Source organism: Vigna unguiculata, unplaced genomic scaffold, assembly GCF_037176805.1.
Source record: "Vigna unguiculata cultivar grain cowpea cultivar isolate G323 ecotype 2 unplaced genomic scaffold, ASM3717680v1 ptg000170l, whole genome shotgun sequence".
Taxonomy (NCBI): Eukaryota; Viridiplantae; Streptophyta; class Magnoliopsida; order Fabales; family Fabaceae; genus Vigna; species Vigna unguiculata.
The window spans coordinates 32501-53637 of NW_028196808.1; the positions used below are offsets into that span (position 1 = coordinate 32501).

General features: G+C 33.8%; 3 non-coding genes across 3 annotated transcripts; 2 read left to right on the forward strand and 1 right to left on the reverse strand.

Moving 5' to 3' along the window:
- The first annotated feature begins 9066 nt into the window (after nt 1–9066).
- Nucleotides 9067–9154, forward strand: TRNAS-GGA (transfer RNA serine (anticodon GGA)). Its single transcript has one exon. It is a non-coding gene; the product is annotated as a tRNA-Ser (tRNA).
- A 1102-nt stretch (nt 9155–10256) lies between these two features.
- Nucleotides 10257–10329, reverse strand: TRNAT-UGU (transfer RNA threonine (anticodon UGU)). The gene has a single exon. It is a non-coding gene; the product is annotated as a tRNA-Thr (tRNA).
- A 1838-nt stretch (nt 10330–12167) lies between these two features.
- On the forward strand, nt 12168–12240 carry TRNAF-GAA (transfer RNA phenylalanine (anticodon GAA)). The gene has a single exon. It is a non-coding gene; the product is annotated as a tRNA-Phe (tRNA).
- Nucleotides 12241–21137: the final 8897 nt, after the last annotated feature.

Sequence of the window (21137 nt, forward strand, 5' to 3'; positions counted from 1 at the left end):
TCTCCTGAAGGTTGGTCAAATAACAAAAATGTTCTATTTTCCGGTACATCATTATGGATTGGATTAGTGTTTCTAGTGGGTATTCTTAATTCTCTCATTTCTTGAAGTTCTTTTTATTCTAGATTAAAAATGAAATGACCCCTCCCTCAGAATTCTTTCGGATTGTCAGCCATAAAGGGAATAGATCAGTTCCTAAAAAAAAAAAAAGAAAACTATAACACATTACATTCTAAGGGGGAGTAAACTTCTTCTATTGGAAAAAATCTTATATCTTATACTTATATGGTGGTACATTGTGAAACTAAAAGAAATAAAATAGAAAAAATGAACTATAAAAATTTGAATTTCATTTGAATATTCTATTCATATTAATATGATATGAATAGAATATTCAAATGAAATACTATAAATCTATTTATACGTCGTCTAGTATTAATAATAATAGAATATCTATCTGTATCTCTATATAGATAAATATAATTTTTTATTAATAGGAACTTACTTTTTTAAGAAAAAGTAAATCAAAATATTCGATAGAATGATAATTTCAATTCAATTATATAGATATATAGAAAAAAAACCATATATAATAATAGAAATGTAATAATAGAAATGGGAATTCTTGATAAAAATGAATAGTAATAGAAAATATTTTATTTGGAGACAATATCTATTATCTAAATTTCTTTTTCATTATCCCTATATCCCTATATAGAATATCAGGCCCATCTCTGTATAAATAGAATCGCTTATCAAGTACAATGAAAACGCGGATATAGTCGAATGGTAAAATTTCTCTTTGCCAAGGAGAAGACGCGGGTTCGATTCCCGCTATCCGCCCTATGTATTTAATAGTCATAGTATGAAAAATGCCATAGAATTTACTGCGTATAATGCCCTTCTTCTTGAAACCTTGTTTTTTTATCAAATTCAAAAAGTTGCGGAGACGGGATTTGAACCCGTAACCTCAAGGTTATGAGCCTTGCGAGCTACCAAGTTGCTCTACTCCGCGATAAAGAAAAGAATTGATAACTAATGAACAAAAACAAAGATGGAATGCGTCCCTTTACCATATCTATATAAATAGAATAAACCATTTATACATAACGGTAAAGGGACCCTCCTATGATCGCTGATAATAAAATGAAAAAAATGAAGATAATTGGAAATCCTTACCAACTGGATCTTGTTGCACCCGGCAAGAAACATGCATGAACCATTTCCCGAAGTATGTGTCCAGATAATCCAAAGTCTCGATAATTAGCTCTCGGTCTTCCGGTCGAAAAACAACGTCGATGAAGACGTATAGGTGCACTATTACGCGGTAGTGATTCTAATTTCCATGAATTTTCCCATTTCTCACTTAACGACGGAACTTTGCTTATTTCTTTTTTGAGGATCGGCGAATCAAATGATATTTCTGTTCCAATTTTTGTCTCTTCTTTTCCTCTGAATAACACTTTTCCTTGCCATAATGGTTAATTTGCTATTAGCATCAATGATAGAAGTCGGATCCTAGATGTATAAGTGGCTTCTCTTCCCTATAGAAGGAAATGAGATTCTTGCCAGATATATATAATAAAGAATTCAATTAACCGAATTTGCCCGATGTAGAGGCAATTAAGAAGGCTGCATAAGTAAATATATAACCTACGGAAAAGTGGGCTAGTCCAACCAATCTTGCTTGCACAATGGAAAGAGCCACTGGTTTATCTCTCCATCGAATCAAATTAGCCAAAGGTGTACGTTCATGAGCCCATGCCAAAGTTTCAATCAATTCCTGCCATATCCGCGCCAAGAAATTAAGAACATAAATCCAGTAGCCCAAACAAGATGTCCAAACAAGAACATCCATGCCCCAGACTGATAAACTATTCATACCAAAAGGGTTATATCCATTGATAAGTTGTGAAGAGTTCAACCATAGATAATCTCTTAACCATCCCATCAAATAGGTAGAAGATTCATTAAACTGTGAAATATTACCCTGCCATAGTGTAATGTGTTTCCAATGCCAATAAAAAGTAACCCATCCAATGGTATTTAACATCCAGAAAACTGCCAAATAAAATGCGTCCCAAGCGGAAATATCACAAGTTCCGCCTCGTCCCGGGCCATCACAAGGAAAACTATAACCAAAATCTTTTTTATCAGGCATTAACTTAGAACCACGCGCATCCAAAGCACCTTTACTAAAATCAAAGTAGTTGTATGTAAACCAAGAGCAATAGCATGATGAACCAAGAAGTCTCCAGGCCCCTATTGTTAAGAATAGAGAATTACTATTCTCATTTACAGCGTTTAACCAACCAGGCAACCATATGCTTCGTCCCGCATTGAACGCCGGACTGTTCGTTGAAGATAAAAGTATATCGAACCCATAGGAAGTTTTACCATGAGCAGATTGTATCCATTGGGCAAATATAGGTTCAATCAAAATTTGTTTCTCCGGAGTACCAAAAGCAAGCATGACATCGTTATGGACAAAAAGTCCCAGAGTAATGGAACCCCAGAAAGAGGCTAGCCCAACTTAAGTGGGATATGATAGCTTCTTTATGGTCTAACATTCTTGCCAAGACATTATCTTGATTCTGCTCTGGATTATAATCTCTAATAAAAAAGATAGCTCCATGAGCAAAAGCCCCTGTCATAATGAAGCCTGCTATATATTGATGATGAGTATATAAGGCAGCGTGAGTAGTAAGTCTTGCGCTATAAACGCATAAGCAGGTAAAGAGTACATGTGTTGTGCTACCAAGGAAGTAATAACCCCTAAAGAGGCTAGAGCAAGACCTAATTGAAAATGAATTGAATTATTGATTGTATCATAAAGACCCTTATGCCCACGCCCCAATCTACCCCCCGGAGGAGTATGTGCTTCTAAAGATCTTTAATACTGTGACCAATCCCGAAATTAGTTCTATACATATGGCCAGCAACTAGAAAAATAAACGCAATAGCCAAATGATGGTGTGCAATATCAGTTAACCATAAACTTTGAGTTTGCGGATGAAATCCTCCGAGAAGTGTTAGAATAGCAGTTCCTGCTCCTTGACGGGGTACCAAATATATGATTATTGGAATCTGGGTTTTGAGCATAAAGATTCCACTGACCTGTAAAAAATGGACCTAATCCCTCGGGGTGCGGCAAGATATCTAATAAATTGTTCCATCGAACGGATTCCCCCCTGGACCCCGGAATAGCAACATGAACTAAAAGCCCTGTCCAAGCCAAGGAACTTACTCCGAATAGTCCTGACAAATGATGATTGAGGCGGGATTCGGCATTTTTAAACCACGAAACACTCGGTTTCCATTTTGGTTGTAGGTGTAACCAACCTGCTATTAAAGATATAATAGAAAGTATTAATAGAAAAATAGCTCCAGATATAAAGATCCCCATTAGTACGTAAACCGATTGTATACCACCACTGATAAACACCAGAATAGGCTATATTAACATGACCTAGAGCACCCCCCTCGAGTAAAAGCTTCTACAGCTGGTTGACCAAAATGAGGATCCCAAATTGCAATGAGCAATAGGTCTTACATGGTAAAGGATCCTGTACCCATGTCTCAAAATTACCTTGCCAAGCTACATGAAAGAGATTCCCGGAAGTCCACAGAAAAATGATTGCTAATTGCCCGAAATGAGAAGCAAAAATATTCTGATAAAGACGTTCCTCAGTAATATCATCATGACTTTCGAAGTCATGTGCGGTAGCAATACCAAACCAAATACGACGAGTAGTGGGGTCTTGAGCTAAGCCTTGACTAAAGCTTGGAAATCTTAATGCCATAATGATTTTCAATCCTCCTAGCTATTATCCTACTGCAATAATTCTTGCTAAGAAGAATGCCCATGTTGTGGCAATTCCACCTAGAAGGTAATGTGTTACTCCTACAGCACGTCCTTGTACAATGCTCAAGGCTCTGGGCTGAGTAGCAGGAGCAACTTTTAATTTATTATGAGCCCAAACAATGGGATCAATAAGTTCTTGCCAATAACCACGCCCGCTGAATAGAAACATTAAACTAAAAGCCCATACAAAATGTGCACCCCAAGAAAAAAAGACCATATGCAGATAATGAAGAACCATAAGACTGAATTACCTGGGATGCCTGCGCCCATAAGAAATCACGAAGCCACCCATTAATGGTAATGGAACTCTGCGCAAAATTTCCTCCTGTGATATGAGTTACTATCCCTTGATCACTTATACTACCCCAAACATCTGACTGCATTTTCCAACTGAATGGAATATAACTACGGAAATTGAATTGTACATCCAAAATAGTCCTAAGAAGACATGATCCCAAGCGGATACTTGGCATGTCCCCCCTCTTCCAGGTCCATCACAAGGGAAAACGAAAACCTAGATTTGCTTTATCCGGTATCAATCGTGAACTACGAGCAAATAGAACACCCTTTAAGAGTAATCAATACTGTTACATGAATTGTAAATGCATGAATATGATGGGACCAAAAAATCCGCAGTTCCTAAAGGAATAGGTAACAAAGCAACTTTACCGCCCACTGCTACTAAATTTTCACCTCCCCAAGTCAAACTGGTACTTGTTGCTGCACCTGGGGCTGTGTGCCAGGTGCTAAAGCGTGGGTATTTTGTATCCATTGAGCAAAGATCGGCTGTAATTGTATAGCAGTATCTGAAAACATATCTTGAGGGCGCCCTAATGCGCTCATGGTATCATTATGAATATACAAACCAAAACTGTGAAAACCTAAAAGATACATACCCAGTTAAGATGTGATATGATTGAATCACGATGTCTAAGGACACGATCTAATAGATCGTTGTATCGAATAGTCGGATCATAATCTCTTACCATAAAAATCGCTGCATGCGCAGCAGCACCGACTATGAGAAATCCACCAATCCACATGTGATGTGTAAACAATGACAGTTTGTGTACCATAGTCCAGTAGCTAGGTATGGATAAGGAGGCATAGAATACATATGGTGAGCTACAACAATGGTCAAAGAGCCTAACATAGCTAGATTAATAGATAATTGAGCATGCCATGACGTTGTTAGAATCTCATATATACCTTTATGACCCTGGCCTGTAAATGGACCTTTATGTGCCTCTAAAATGTCTTTTACTATTGTGACCAATACCCCAGTTGGTCCTATACATGTGACCCGCTATCAAGAAAAGAATTGCAATAGCTAAATGATGGTGTATAATATCGGTCAGCCATAAACCTCCAGTTACTGGATCTAATCCTCCACGAAAAGTAAGAAATTCTCCGTATTTTGACCAATTCAAGGTAAAAATGGGGTTGCTCCCTCGGAAAAACTCGGATAAAGTTGAGGCCAAAAGATCCCGATTTAGGATAAATTCTGAGGAAGTGGTATCTCTTTGGGATCTACTGCAGCATTTAGAAATTGGTTAATCGGTAAAGATACATGTCAATTTGATGTCCTGCCCAAGAAAGAGACCCCAACCCTAGGAGCCCTGTCAAATGGTGATTCAACATAGATTCTACATCTTGGAACCAAGCCAATTTTGGAGCAGCTTTGTGATAATGAAACCAACCCAGCAAAAAGCATTAAGGCTGCAAAGACCCAATGCACCAATTGCAGTACAATAGAGTTGTAATTCATTAGTTATTCCAGATGCTCTCCAAATCTGAAAAAAACCAGAGGTTATTTGTATTCCTCGGAACCCCCCCCTACATCACCATTCAATATTTCTTGACCCACTATTGGCCAAACCACCTGAGCACTAGGCCTAATGTGAGTAGGATCACTTAACCATGCCTCATAATTGGAAAAACGAGCACCATGAAAATACATGCCACTCAGCCAAAGAAAGATGATAGAGAGTTGGCCAAAATGCGCACTAAAAACTTTTCGGGAAATCTCCTCTAAATCATTAGTATGGCTATCAAAATCATGAGCGTCAGCATGTAGGTTCCAGATCCAAGTAGTAGTATCTGGTCCTTAGCTATTGTTCTTGAGAAATGACCAGGTTTTGCCCACTTCCTCAAAGAAGTTTTTTATAGGATCCCTATCTACCAAAATTTTAACTTCTGGTTCCGGTGAACGAATAATCATTGAGTCCTCCTCTTTCCAGACAACACATACAAAGAGACCTGCCAACATAAAACAGAATTAGTGAACTTATTAGAGAGTTTCTATTGAGTTTTGTTCTCTCCTATCTCTCATGTATTGGATATCTTAGTAAATTCATTTCTTTAGTTTTTCACTAGAACAATTATGATCTCGAAGTCAATTCGGGGCAAGTGTTCGAATCTATTATGACATAAGAGTGAGGCGCTCAACGGACCTATTTTATCTTCTAAGACCTTTTTGGGAACTCTGAATGGAAGTTCAAATAATTTTTCGTGCAGCCTAATCAAATGTATTCAGATTTTATTCTAATTCTATTCCTTAGATTTTATTTTTTTTTTTAGATAAAGTATAAGTATGTACTCTATTTCAAATTGAGCAGGCATTAGCATTCATTATTTAGGCAATATACCTATATTTTATTTCTTTTTTGAAGGTCTCTTTTCTTAATTTGATGAATATTAGTTTAAATAACAGAAAAAAGGAGAAAATTATCTACTGTATCCACATCTCGTTTATTTCTATGAAATACTAGACAAAAATCGAACAAAATTAGAAGGGATATATTTAAATTATGTGATTGGTCGTTCCTATAGAAATGATTTTTGAATTTGATAGGGACAAGAAACAAGAATTATAACAATATATATTTATCTATCTATATCTTTATATAGATAGATAAATATATAAGAAAAAAAAAGAAACAGAGTGTTCTTATTCAAAACGCCCTGTGATCTTCAACCAATTCTGGCTGCAATATAATTACCGGGGTGAGAGCTATAGCTTGTTATTCCCAATATATTCAGCGGCTTGATTAACCAAGACTCCGCAACTTCTGAGTCTCCCTGCCGAATGGCCTGTTCTCCTCGGTCGAAATAGTGAGTCCAATTCCTTTCCTTTAGAACCGTACTTGAGAATTTCCTGACTCATACGGCTCAGTAGTCAATTCTTTTTTGTTCTATTATCTTGAAGTTAACTAAAAGAAAAAAAGAAATTATTAATATGAGTTTCAAACTTTCATTTTTACTAATAAATAAAGAATTTCAAAGAATTTCATCTTTTTTTTAGTTTTATCTTTTCTCCTACCTTCAGAAAAGGAATCAAGCATTGGCATTAACGCCCTAATTCTAATTTTCTGAAAGGTAACTATCTCGATTTTATATATCATATACAAAAATATATGATAGATTCATTTCTATAGAATCTTGGTAAAAGTTTTTTTCTTTCTTATCTTATAAGTTCTTATAAGTAAAGAGAAAATACTTTCTATCTTTGGGATTTGATACTACAACCGCTGCTCAAAATACCAGGGGATCCTTTTTATTACATAGTGGATTCCTGACTTCTTTATTTATCATGAGATAAGGAAAGCAGTTTTTATTATATCGATTGAAAACCGTGTTAATTGATCCTTACGATGCTTCCTTTATCAATTAGATCTTTTATCCATAGAAAAAGAGGGTATCTAGACATATCGATTTCTTCATATTTTTACTTCTATGAAGTTTCTTTGCTACAGCTGATAAAAATCGTTGTTTTGAACGATATATATATGTAGAAAGCCTTTCTTATTTATAATTATTTATATTTCTATATTTTCTTATATTAAAATTTGTGGATTTGCTTGTTCTTTTCTTTTTTCTTTCCTATAGTGGAGATAGTCGCACGTAATGACAGATCACGGCCATATTATTAAAAGCTTGGGGTAAAAATGGGTTTCGTTCGAGCGCCCGAAAATAATATTCCAAAGCTTTAGTATGTTCTCCGTTACTTGTGTGAATAAGGCCTATGTTATAAAGTATATAACTTCGATCATAGGGATCAATTTCCAGTCGCATAGCCTCATTAATAATCTGTAAAGCTTCTGCATAATTTCCTTCAGATTGAGCTGACATCCGTTACGGTCGTCATTCGGTTCAAAGAATCTCCGCTCCAGAACTGTACGTGAGATTTTCATCTCATACGGCTCCCCGCCTTATGTGTGTAATGAGAAAAATCCATCAAAATCAAAAAATATTCCAGTATTCTCATTCTCAACTGAACAGAGCTAGTGTTTTTACAATAAATCTCTAGCCAACCTTCCTGTCAAAAATTATTTCTTAACATTAAGTATGTAGGTACTTGATAAAAAAAAATAAGAACTTCAACAATTTCTTTGTCCTCTACGCTGCTTAATTTCCTGGAATTAGTCCACCTCAATAATCTTCGATGGTTTCTATGGGTATCCAAAATATGAACGAGATGGATATTATTGTCCCAACCATTCCTGTTAGTCCCAATCTCGATAAGCCATGGATATAGATAGATACAAAGTTTTCGTGTCCTTGATTCCCAAGCGTAGTGCTTCTTTCCCATGTTGCCTATCAGTACTAGTAATTTGGGGTTGACCTAACCCCATAAGTATAGGTATAACCTTTCGCTTAATACTAGAAACCTAAAATTCAAGCATATAAGGCTTCATTAATCGAGGATACACGACAGAAGGAATTAATCCTTTTATTTACAAATTTCACTTCAACACGCGTGGGGTTTTTCCATTCCATTTTTTTTGACCGAAATCGGTCAAAAAAATGGAATCAAATCACACCATCTCTGTAATAAGTGAATGCCCTTTTTTCTCCTGAAGTTGTCGGAATTATTCGTAATAGATATTGGCTACAATTGAAAAGGTCTTATCTATAAAATTTCATTTATCCGAGATCTAGGCATAGTAGAATCCATTCTATAATTTAATTAATCATGGTGTGAGAAATCAATCCCACAAATAAAGGAATTGTATAATTATAATACAGTGCGAAATAACGTAAAAATGAACTCATCAATCAAATTTGTTTATCCTAAGACCTTGTAGGAGGTTTTTTTTTAATTTTACTTTGTATTTATATAGTTTGAATAGGTTTTATGCATTTATGAAAAATAGGATTGATTCACTATTCAACATTCAACGGTTTCTGGGCATCATTATATAGGAGAGATGGCCGAGTGGTTCAAGGCGTAGCATTGGAACTGCTATGTAGGCTTTTTGTTTACCGGGGGTTCGAATCCCTCTCTTTCCGAATCTTTACCAAATTCATCAATATTACTCATCCCAATGCATACCATTATTTCATATTTCAAATTTGTTTGTTGATATGGACAACTTTATATTCCTCATTTTTCGGTAATACAAAAAAATAGTGGATAACGGGTGGGCAAGGAATAAAATTTTCGCATATCCATGTCTATGATATATGAATAGCAGAAAATCCTTGTAAAAAAACTCTTGTTATTTTAGTTAAGTTTAAGTTTGACGAGAATAATATTCTACAACCAGTAATTCATTTATTTTCAAACCAACCCATTTATTATCTATTATTTGATTAATTAAACCTTTATATTGGAAAGGGTGAACAGTCAAATGATTTGGCAATTTCTCATGGGGGGCTGAATCAAAATAATTTTGAATAAGAGTTTTAGATTTTTGTTCATCCTTTGCTGTAATAATATCTTGAGGTTTACAACGATAACTTGGTATATCCACTATACGACCATTAACTAAAACATGTCTATGGTTTATAAATTGGCGGGCTTGAGGAATAGTCGCAGCCATACCCAATCGAAAAAGTATGTTATCCAAGCGCATTTCAAGTAGTTGTAATAAAACCTGACCAGTTGATCCTTTAGCTTTCCGGAGATACGAACGTATTTAAAGCAATTGTCGTTCTGTAAGACCATAATGAAAACGCAATTTTTGTTTTTCTTCTAAACGAATACGATATTGAGATTTTTACTGAAGCGCAATTGATTTCGAAATTCGTTTTTGACTGTTGGCCTTTTACTAGTAAGTCCTGGTAATATCCTAGACGACGTATTTTTTTGAAACGAGGTCCTCTGTAACGTGACATAAAAACTCCTTTTTTAAAATGAAAAATCTTATAAATCGAAATGAAAACTAAACGAAATGAAAAATATTATAGAATTCTAAATGAAGCGAAATCTACTAAAGTTTTATAGTACAAAGAAGAATTAGATGAATTTTATCAATATCCGAATTTATTGTATATAAAAGAATACAAAAAAGTAGGTTAATTTCTTGATTTCTTCCGCAGAGATCGAACTCTCCCAATTTTTTATTTCTAAAAAAGATATTATCAATTATGTAAAAAACAAATAGAGAAAAGCCGGTTATCGGATTCGAACCGATGACCATCGCATTACAAATGCGATGCTCTAACCTCTGAGCTAAACCGGCTAATGTAAACGAAATATACATATGCAGAAGAATTGAATGGGATCTTAGTTATCAATTTTTAGTTATTTATAACAAAATTCAAATTAATACAAACATCAAAAATAGAGAAAGAAAATATAGAAAATCAAACCCAATTTTTATTATTTCTATTATTTATTTTATCTGATAACATAAAGTGCAAGATAATAATTAATATTATATTAATATAATTTATTTAATATAATTTATTTCGATCTACTATTCTAGATATATATTATTAAATTGATTTCTTTCAAAAAGATTATTTATTAGTACTTAAAGTAAATTTGAATAAATATAAATTTTAGTAAATATTTATTAAGGAATTCCATATTTCTAAGTAAATGTCTAATTCTATATTATATTCAATTAAAAGAATGGTTTTTTTTTAGCCACTAGATTCGTTTTAGTTATATAAATTGTATATGAATAAATGGATTGTTTATTTTCTTTTTTTTTTTAAGCAAAAACAAAAAAAAAAAAAGAATCGACCATTCGAGTATTCTAAATTGTATGAAAAAAGAAGATAAGTAGGTACATAGAAGATAAGTAGATATGTGGTCTATATCTGTGTATATTGAATTGTTAATATATAGATATTAGAATTAGTTCTGATTCAAACAAATAAAGGTATCCAATATAGATGAAATAAAATCTATAAAATTGGAGAAAGGGGTTTTTAATATTTAATAAAATAATATGTATTTAATGAATTCAAAAGTTCCCGCATAATTCTCATAATAGAAATGAAAAAAAAAGCATTCTATTATAATCAGATTCAAATAAAAAAAATGATGGGGATATGGCGAAATTGGTAGACGCTACGGACTTAATTGGATTGAGTTTTGGTATGGAAACTTACCAAGTAATAATTTTCAAATTCAGAGAAACCCCTGGAATTCACAATGGGCAATCCTGAGCCAAATCCTGTTTTCTGAAAACAAATAAAAATTCAGAAAGTGATAATAAAAAAGGGATAGGTGCAGAGACTCTATGGAAGCTGTTCTAACAAACGAAATTGACGACTTTTTTTATTGCATTAGTAAAAGAATCCTTTCACCAAAATTACAGGAATGGATCAAAGATAAACATTTAGAAACATATATATATACTGAAATACTCTTTCAATTTGTTACTTTTTATTTTATTATTGAAGATCTATTTGTGATAAAAATATTCACAAATGAAAAATGTGAATCAAATCAATTCGAAGTTGAAGAAAAGATGGAATATTTATTGATGAAATTATTCACTTCATCATAATCGGCTAAAACCCTTGAAGAACTGATAAATCAGATGAGAATAAAGATAGAGTCCTATTCTACATGTCAATACCGACAACAATGAAATTGAAAGTAAGAGGAAAATCCGTCGACTTAAGAAATCATGAGGGTTCAAGTCCCTCTATCCCCAAAAATACTTTTTCATTTTCTAATTTTTTTCCTATATCCTCTCTATCTTGAAGTCCTTATTTATGTGTTTTATTCGATTTATTATTTCCCAACGAAATTGGAATTTTTATTTTCATCAATTTCCTATCTATCATAATTTTCTTATCTATCATAATGACAAGGGACGAGTTTTGGAATAGATATAAATATATATGTGAAACACATAGAATTTTTTTTAATCAGAAATGTATAAATTAATATCTTATTTTTTAGCAAGGAATTTTCATATGCGTAATTAACGATTAACAATAAAAAATAATTATTACTGCGGAAACTCACTTACAAACTTTTTTTTTACTTAGTTGATATAGATTCATTAACATAGATTTTAAAAATCTTTTAAAATCAAAGTATTAAGCTTCAAGAATGGTCGGGATAGCTCAGTTGGTAGAGCAGAGGACTGAAAATCCTCGTGTCACCAGTTCAAATCTGGTTCCTGACACAAGATTCATTTGTATGAGTATCTATCCCCCATATTCATTTTAATGAATATGGGGGATAGATACTCATACAAATTTGTGTTCTTCTAGATTCTGATACATAACATATTTCTTTGATCTATTTAGGTATCTGTAGATATACTTTTCCTAGATGATTAAAGAATAGATGCAATTTTTTATTAGGTATATTCGCTTATCTATAGTATCTATATATATATAGATATAGATATATAGATAATGAATTCTTTATCTATTTTTTTCCTTTTTTTTCTGCGATACAAAAAAAGGTTTCTATTTCCATAATATTCGAGTGGTTTAATTAGTTGGTTAAAAGACCTAAAAGTCGAAGTTCTGGGGTGGAGTGAGAATATTAAGAATTCATCTGAGAAGGATTACCAACATAGAATCGAGCCCTTTTCTTTGTGTTTTTTTTTTCGTGGCCGTATAATTGATGGTGATGTGCACGTTATATAGTTTATTATAAAGATAAAGAATTAGTTTATTATAAAGATAAAGAATTTTTGCAGTTCATCCTATTTCTTTTATTGGCTTGGCTGATAAGAACTCAGTATTGTTTTTGTTTTAGAATCTTAAGAAACTCCTATCCATCCTATTTTAAACCCTATAATTATTCATTCTATTATTTCTGAATTTTGTGATTTCTCACATAATAATATCTGAATGCAACTTCCATTACTCTGCCTGATTTAATGTCAATCAATTATTTTGTCTGATCTATAACAGAATGTACTTATATTCTTTGACTGGGGTTGCAGAAGTTTGGATTAGTTTATTATTTTTATCATTTAGTGAGCATCTTGTATTTCATAAAAATTTGGAGCAATATAATCTTTACGCAAAGGCCATCCTATCCAATTTTCGGGCATTAAAATACGTCTTAGACGCGGATGACTATCATAAGAGATTCCCAACATATCATAAGATTCCTTTTCTTGAAAATCCGCACTTTTCCAAACCCAAAAAATCGAAGGAATTCTGGGATTTTTTCTTGATACAAATATTTTTATGCATACCTCTTCGGGTTGATTTATACCATACTCTATTCTTGTAAAATGATATACACTAGCTAAGAGTCCTCCGGGTGCTACATCATAGGCACATTGAGAACGTAGATAATTGTAACCATATACATATAAAATGACAGCAATGGAATGCCAATCCTCGGGCTTTATTTGTAAAGTCTCTATTCCTAGGTAATCGAAACCCAAGGATCTATGAATTAGTCCATGTTTGACTAGCCAAGAAGACAAACGACCTTGCATTTTTTGCTTCTCCTAAATTTTTTTTATGAGTTTGGTATTAGTATTTTCTATTACGATGAAATTTTTAAAATACGATGAAATTTTTAAAAAAGGAATTGCTTTTTATTATTGTACTTTAAAAAAATGTGTCAGACGATATCTCTGAAGTAGATGGCGGTTGATAGAAAAATTCTTGACCATAATTGTCAGTATAAGTACTGTATCCAACATGAAACTTATGGTTGGTAGTAAAACATCTATTCTCTCGTTGAAAACTCATTGGATCTTCATATATTTCTCGAGATATTTTCTTACGAAGTTTTGTTATAGCATCTATAATGGCCTCCGGTTTAGGTGGACAGCCCGGCAAATATACATCTACAGGAATTAGCTTATCTACGCCTCGAACAGTACTATAAGAATCGGTACTAAACATCCCCCCCGTAATTGTACAGGCTCCCATAGCAATAACATATTTAGGTTCGGGCATTTGTTCATATAATCGAACTAAAGAAGGGGCCATTTTCATAGTTACAGTGCCCGCTGTTAAAATTAGGTCCGCCTGCCTAGGACTCGATCGTGGTACTAGTCCATAACGATCAAAATCGAATCGTGATCCTATTAATGAAGCAAATTCAATGAAGCAACAACTCGTACCATAAAGAAGCGGCCATAAACTGGATAATCTTGACCAATTTGAAAAATCATTTAATGTCGTTGAAATAACTGAATTTTGGGTTGTTTGATCAAGTAAGGGAAACTCAATGGAATTCATAATTGTCTCAATATTTTTTTTTCTAATTGTCTAAATAGTCAAGAATTAAGACCATTCTAATGCCCCCTTTCGCCATGCATAAACTGAACCAACAATTAGGATAAGCACGAATAAGAAAGCTTCTAAAAATACGGATACCCCTAATACATCGAAACTCATTGCCCATGGATAAAGAAAAACCGTTTCAACATCAAAAACAACAAAAATGAGAGCAAACATATAATAACGGATTCGAAATTGTAACCAAGCATCGCCTATTGGTTCTATTCCGGATTCATAACTAGAAAGTTTTTCCGGTCCCTTGCTAATGGGGGCTAAAATTCCAGAAATTAGAAATGCCAAAATAGGAATCAAACTTGATATTATTAGAAATGCCCAAAAAATATCATATTCGTAAAGAAGAAACATAAAAGTACTCCTCTGAATGTAGAAAATATACCAAATTCATTTTCATTTTTAGTCTAAAGTCTCCATTTTTTTAGACTAGCTGAATATACTAATATTAATATTATTCTATCGAATATGAATATGTTCGAATAGAAAGTTACAAATTGTTTTTTTTTTAGTAATAGTCTTAGTAATGAGATCTATTCGATCCAAAATAGTATTAATATTATTAGTATCTGTAGGAATATTAGGGCTATACGGACTCGAACCGTAGACCTTCTCGGTAAAACAGATCAAACTAATTATTATCTAAATGATTTAAATTGTTTTCAAAACCCAACATGCATTTTTTTTTGCATTGAGCTTTTTCATTAACTGATAAAAATATTAGTTAGTCCACCATCTTTTTTTTTTTTTACAGTAAAGAATAAAGAGATGATTCCCTATGCTCTTCTTTTTTATTTGTATAACAATCAAAGAGCACTACCAAAGTGTTTCAAAGAAGGATTATCTTGACGTAGGTCTGCTTCTGGCCTAGATCAACTTAAGTTAAATGGACTCTTTATCCACCTACTAAAATTAAAATAGAAGATAAGAAATGACACTTCATACACCTTAAAGTTCATAAAATAGGAAGAAAAGATAATCTTTTTTAGGTCCCTATACCCTTTATGTTTAGCATTGACGAGAAATGGGTATTCACCTTATCAATATCTCAAATCAATTATGGATTCGATTTTATGGCTAAACCCTTTGTCAGGCTAGTGTTCTCTTGTTTTGTTCCTTAAAATGGAGTAAGACACCGATTTCTTACTATAAGATAAACTTTTTTAATTACAAGATGAACTCCTCTGAAAAAAAGCATTGGCGCTCGTGTAAACGAGGTGCTCTACCTAACTGAGCTACAGCCCTTGTGTTTTTGATACATATTTTATCATAGTATGAAGATAATTGCTTGTCAAGATGAATATTACATGATCGAATCCCTTGAACGGGGGTTGGTATTGCTTATCAGTAATTTTACATTTATAATCAATTAATCTGATAGATGGGTACTCTTCTTTTTTTTTTTTTGAGGAGGAGTCCTAAATTACCTACTTAACTCAGTGGTTAGAGTATTGCTTTCATACGGCGGGAGTCATTGGTTCAAATCCAATAGTAGGTAAGGTATAGTTATAACTTATTAGATACCTTTGACTGTGGTATCTAATAAGCTTTTCTACTTACTTTTTTCTTCTGACTGTTTCTTTTTTCTTTTTATTGTTTTCGGATATTGGGACGCATCAATTTCAACTTGTTATGAAATAACATTGATAGCCTCTACTCGTGTTCTAGCTCGTCTAAGAGCTAGATTTGCCTCAATTGTTTGTCTCTTGCCTTCAGCCTTATTCAAATTAGTTTCTGCTATTTCAAGAGTTTGCTGTGCTTCTTGTGGATCAATGTCACTACCCTTTTCCGCATCATTTACTAAAACAGTTATCTCATTATTATTTATTCTAGCAAACCCCCCCATCAGAGCCATTGTTAACCATTGGTCTTTAAGACGTATTCTCAAAATACCTATATCGACAGCTGAGGCAATAGGCGCATGATTAGGTAATACTCCAATTTGTCCGCTATTAGTAGGTAAAATGATTTCCTTCACTTCTGAATCCCAAACAATTCGATTGGGGGTCAATACACAAAGATTTAAAGTCATTTCTTCAAATTGCTCTCCGTTTCTAAGTTCGTAGCCTTCGCAGTAGCTTCATCGATATTACCTACCAAATAAAAGGCTTGTTCAGGAAGACCGTCTAATTCTCCAGAAAGAATCAAATTAAACCCTCTAATTGTTTCTACTAGACCAACATATTTTCCAGCCGAACCGGTAAAAACTTCTGCTACGAAAAAAGGTTGTGATAAGAAACGCTCAATTTTTCGTGCTCTTGCTACGGTTAAGCGATCTTCTTCGGATAATTCGTCCAAGCCAAGGATAGCTATAATGTCTTGAAGTTCTTTGTAACGTTGTAAAGTTTGTTTAACTCGTTGCGCAGTCTCATAATGTTCTTCACCAACGATTCGAGGTTGGAGCATAGTTGAGGTTGAATCTAAAGGATCTACTGCTGGATAGATACCTTTGGCGGCTAATCCTCTTGATAGTACAGTAGTAGCATCTAAATGTGCAAATGTCGTAGCAGGAGCAGGGTCAGTTAAATCGTCGGCAGGTACATAAACTGCTTGAATAGAAGTTATGGACCCTTCTTTGGTAGAAGTGATTCTTTCTTGTAAAGAACCCATTTCAGTACTAAGAGTGGGTTGATAACCCACAGCAGAGGGCATTCGACCCAATAAGGCAGATACTTCAGATCCTGCTTGAACGAAGCGGAAGATATTGTCGATAAATAGAAGTACATCTTGCTCATTGACATCTCGAAAATATTCCGCCATAGTTAGGGCAGTTAAACCAACTCTCATACGAGCTCCGGGTGGTTCATTCATTTGACCATATACTAAAGCTACTTTGGATTCTGCAATATTTTGTTCATTAATTACTCCAGATTCTTTCATTTCCATATAAAGATCATTTCCCTCGCGAGTACGCTCACCTACTCCGCCAAATACAGATACACCTCCATGAGCTTTGGCAATGTTATTGATCAATTCCATAATAAGTACTGTTTTACCCACTCCAGCTCCACCGAAAAGTCCTATTTTTCCTCCACGACGATAAGGAGCTAAAAGATCTACTACTTTTATTCCTGTTTCAAAAATAGATAATTTTGTATCTAATTGTATAAAGGTAGGCGCAGATCTATGAATGGGAGATGTTGTACGAGTATCTACAGGACCTAAATTATCAATCGGCTCTCCAAGCACGTTGAAAATTCGTCCTAGAGTTGCTCCGCCTACTGGAACACTTAGGGGAGTTCCTGTGTCAATAACTTGCATTCCTCTCATTAGACCATCTGTAGCACTCATAGCTACAGCCCTAACTCGATTATTTCCTAATAATTGTTGTACTTCACAAGTCACATTAATTTGTTGACCAACAGTATCTCGACCCTTAACTACCAGAGCATTGTAAATATTAGGCATCTTCCCCGGGGGAAAGGCTACATCTAGTACCGGACCAATTATTTGGTCAATATGTCCCAGATTTTTTTTTTCAATCGAAGAAACTTCAGGACCGGAAGTAGGAGGATTTATTCGCATATCAAAAGCCAATTTTTTTTTCCGAAAAAGTTTTTAAATCAAAAAGAAATGTTCGATAAGAAAGCAAGTTGATCGGTTAATTCAAAAAGAAATAAGAAATGGGAGTTAGTACTCCATTTTTTTGGTACTATTCCATCAATCCTCTTTAACTGTTTACTTACTTATTCAAATTCAATTATTGAATTCTTAAGCTTACTGCAGTTATTTTGAAAATTTCAATTGGATAAAATCTTTCGAAAGTCTTTTCTTTTTTTCTATCATTCTAGAAAATATCATCTATATTCTGTATGGAATTCGAACCTGTACCTTAATTTAGAATTCATTTTTTTTATCATTGGCTTTCGTATTTCCTCAGTAGACAATTTTTTAGACTTACCCTCTGTTTCCCTATTTTTTGACCTCTTTTTTTATTTTCCGGGGAGAAAGCTGCCTATTTTTACATCTAGGATTTACATAGACAACATATATCACTGTCAAGATTAAGAATAAATTATTATTATTATTTAGATTAGATCTTTCGATTTCAAAATTAAAAAATAAGATCAAATTGAAAAAAAAAAAAGATTGGGTTGCGCCATACATAGAAAAGAGTATACAATAATGATGTATTTGACAAATCAAATACCATCGTTTAATTTAATAATAACATAACGAACCTTTGGGATTAATTGATAATAGTAGTTGATTTTTGTAAAAGATTTCATTAACTCCTAAGTCATATCGAGTAGACCTTATTGTTTCAAGAATTCTTAATTCAAGAGTTGTAGGGAGGGATTTATGTCACCACAAACAGAGACTAAAGCAAGTGTTGGGTTCAAAGCTGGTGTTAAAGATTATAAATTGAATTATTATACTCCTGAGTATGAAACCAAAGATACTGATATCTTGGCAGCATTTCGAGTAACTCCTCAACCTGGAGTTCCACCTGAAGAAGCAGGTGCTGCGGTAGCCGCCGAATCTTCTACTGGTACATGGACAACTGTGTGGACCGATGGGCTTACCAGTCTTGATCGTTACAAAGGACGATGCTATCACATCGAACCTGTTGCTGGGGAAGAAAATCAATATATTGCTTACGTAGCTTATCCTTTAGACCTTTTTGAAGAAGGTTCTGTTACTAACATGTTTACTTCTATTGTCGGTAATGTATTTGGGTTCAAGGCACTGCGTGCTCTACGTCTGGAGGATTTGCGAATCCCAACCGCTTATATTAAAACTTTCCAAGGTCCGCCTCACGGCATCCAAGTTGAGAGAGATAAATTGAACAAGTATGGTCGTCCCCTATTAGGATGTACTATTAAACCTAAATTGGGGTTATCCGCTAAGAATTATGGTAGAGCTGTTTATGAATGTCTTCGTGGGGGACTTGATTTTACCAAAGATGATGAAAATGTGAATTCCCAACCATTTATGCGTTGGAGAGACCGTTTCTTATTTTGTGCTGAAGCGATTTTTAAATCACAGGCTGAAACAGGTGAAATCAAAGGGCATTACTTGAATGCAACTGCGGGTACATGCGAAGAAATGATGAAAAGAGCTGTATTTGCCAGAGAATTAGGCGTTCCTATCGTAATGCATGATTATTTAACAGGGGGATTCACTGCAAATACTAGCTTGGCTCATTATTGCCGAGATAATGGTCTACTTCTTCATATACATCGTGCAATGCATGCAGTTATCGACAGACAAAAGAATCATGGTATGCACTTTCGTGTATTAGCTAAAGCATTACGTTTGTCTGGTGGAGATCATGTTCACTCCGGTACCGTAGTAGGTAAACTTGAAGGGGAAAGAGATATCACTTTAGGTTTTGTTGACTTACTGCGTGATGATTTTGTTGAAAAAGATCGAAGTCGTGGTATTTATTTCACTCAGGATTGGGTTTCTCTACCAGGTGTTCTGCCTGTTGCTTCGGGAGGTATTCACGTTTGGCATATGCCTGCTCTGACCGAAATCTTTGGAGATGATTCCGTACTTCAATTTGGCGGAGGAACTTTAGGACACCCTTGGGGAAATGCACCAGGTGCTGTAGCTAATCGAGTAGCTCTTGAAGCCTGTGTGAAGGCTCGAAATGAAGGACGTGATCTTGCTCGTGAAGGTAATGAAATTATCCGTGAGGCTAGCAAATGGAGTCCTGAATTAGCTGCTGCTTGCGAAGTATGGAAGGAGATCAAATTTGAATTCGAAGCAATGGATACTATTTGAATTCGAAGCAATGGATACTTTGGATTAATTGCAATTAAACTCGGCACAATCTTTTCCTAAAAGAAGGATTGAGCCGAATACAAAGATACTTAATTATTAAACAGATTTCTATCTTTCGTATTGGAATAGAAGCATAGTAAGTAGACGATATTTTACGAAAAAAGTGATTACAATTTATAAGGGAAACTGGCTATTGCCTTTTTCGATGTGAATTTCACATAATAGGGAAGTTGTTCCATTTCTATATGAAATTTGTATTTTCCTATTGATTTCTATATTTCTATAATTTTATACGTTTTTTTAGTTTAGAATATCATTTTAGAATAAAAAAAGATATATATATATTTAAATAATTTTTCTTATAAGTAATTCTAACATAATACTAATAATCGAATTAATAAGATTGAAAATCTTATTAATTCGATTGTATTTATTCGATTGTATTTTTTTTTCAATACTAATATTGACAACACTGTATCAAATAAATATAATCCGATCGTGAATAAATTGATCACCTTACTTACGTTAAATAGGCGTTATTACTTCATCAAATGGTAGGTTCATTGGTTTTCTTTCTGCGAGACAAACAAGAAAAACTTTGTTAATGAATAAGTAAGTGAATTGAAAGGTAAACACGAATATATATACGAAAATATTAGATCTATATATACCAATATATATATAGTCTTATATATATAATAATAATGGATAACTCTAACATAGTATTTCAAGAACATAGTATTTAAATAGGTGGTATATCTTTTTTTAGTTTTTTAGACAATTCAATTTTGTAATTTTATTTTTTTGATTGCGATTGGGTATAAATATCCACCTTATTTTTTAAATTGTAATGGGGTTGCTAACTCAATGGTAGAGTACTCGGCTTTTAAGAGCGACTCTATTTTTTACGCATTTCTATGAAGCAATGGGTTCGTCGATACTATCGGTAGAGCTTGTAAAACCACGACTGATCCAGAAAGGAATGACTGGAAAAAGTAGCATGTCGTATCAATGAAGAATTCTAAAAATATTTCATTCTTTTAGGATCCAGCTCAAATTTTTGTTTGAATTTTTGGCT